Raw genomic sequence first — 1,988 nt, forward strand, 5'->3', positions numbered from 1 at the left:
GTTACGTATCCCCTGTAGTTATAAATCACTGTTTCTAAATTATTTTGGGGAAAAGTAACTTCGAAAGGTACCTATCTCAAATGGAATGATTTGTGAAATGGATTTTATATGTGTGCTGGTTAAATAAATGATTTTGAAAATGAGATAGGTACAAATGTTTTGAAAACTGGATAAAACGGTCAGGTATGGGATACATTGGGGCCAGAGTAGGCCTATTGAGGTGGCGTAAGAGGCTAATTCGGTTGCGCGCAATATAAAACCGATTAGTCCAGCAGGTCAGAGATCTAGCTAGTCTCTGAGTTCTGGAACAGGTATATAGGATGGCAGTGGGAGCTGTCCGGTGGTGATAGCCTGATCAACTATCTTCACATATTCACTATGTATCTGATTTGGGTTTTACGGTTCTGTAATTGAACAAGTGATTTATACAGTGGATTTGGAAATGAAGATAGCATGCTAGAAATAAACTCTGGTATTTATACACAACACACTACTGATGATATTGTTTTTACAGAGCATGCTAGTTTTTGTATCCAGTTTATATCATGTTTTACATGTTTCTAGCAAGTTATGAATTCTATTCCTATAATTGCTTTACTTTAAACTGTTTTACTTGTTATTCATATAGTGGTGCTGCTGAGCAAGCAATTGCTCACCCTTGCAGAATATTTTGTATGTATTGCAGATGCCTAGGAGATTCTTGTGTGGTAGTCAGGGCAGAGTTCCTGCTCCTTTCGTGTCAGGCTCCTCTGAGGTAGTTGTGTTCAAACCAGTCGAGGTCTGTTGAGTTGCTGCGTTAAATTAGTGGTCAGGATTGTGTAAGGTAATTCGGGTTTTGTTAGTTGAGTAACCTAAGTCATACTTAAACCTGGAAAAGGTCTTGGTAAAGGGGTCGTAGTTATGTATTATTAATGAGTTGGACTGATTTATGATTGTTATTATTGTTATTGGTGACATCAACTCCTGACCCCGGGGTTGAGGCCGTCACGCCCGACTTCTTGGTTGGGTATGGTACATTCCACCACGAAGTCAGCTAACGCTTGAGCTTTTATTTCCGTTCGTGGTTTATACTTGATGTCGAATTCTCCTAGCTCTATTGCCCACTTGATCAGCCTCCCACTAGCCTTGGGACTGTGAATGATATTTCTCAGGGGTTGATTTGTTTGCACCTCAATTTTATGAGCTTGGAAGTAAGGACACAGCTTTCTCGAAGCCATTACCAAGGCTAAAGCAAACTTCTCAATAGTTGAATAATTCAACTCAGCTCCATGCAGAATTTTACTGACATAGTATACGGGTTTCTGGATTTTCAGTTCCTCCTTAACCAATACAGCGCTCAAGGCACTCTCTGAGACGGCCAAATATAAGTATAAAACTTCATTCATAGCAGGCTTGGCTAGCAACGGGGCCTGAGCCATATATTTCTTTAACTCCTCGAATGCCTTCTGGCTTTCCTCACTCCATATAAAATCTTTAACCTTCTTTAAGGACTTGAAGAACGACAAACACTTGTCCCCTGACTTGGAGATGAATCGTCCCAGCGCAGCAACCCTTCCTGTGAGCTTCTGAACATCTTTGATAGTTTTTGGTGGTTCCATGTCCAGGATTGCCTTTATTTTATCGGGATTGGCCTCGATTCCTCTCTTGGAGACCATTAATCCTAAAAACTTTCCAGACCCTACTCTGAAAGCACACTTCATAGGATTTAACATCATCTGATGGTATCTCAGGACCTCAAAAGCTTCCCTCAAATGGGTTATACGGTCAGTCTTTACTAGACTCTTGACTAACATGTCATCAACATAGACTTCCATAGTCTTGCCAATAAGATCCTTAAAAATTTTATTTACCAACCTTTGATAGGTGGCTACTACATTCTTGAGACCAAATACCATAACAAGATAACAATAAACACCAACGTCAGTGATGAATGATAGCTTTGGAATGTCGTCCTTGTGCATCTTGATCTGATTGTATCCACTAAACCC

This window comes from Apium graveolens, chromosome 3 (genome assembly GCF_009905375.1).
Source record: "Apium graveolens cultivar Ventura chromosome 3, ASM990537v1, whole genome shotgun sequence".
NCBI classification, from domain to species: Eukaryota; Viridiplantae; Streptophyta; class Magnoliopsida; order Apiales; family Apiaceae; genus Apium; species Apium graveolens.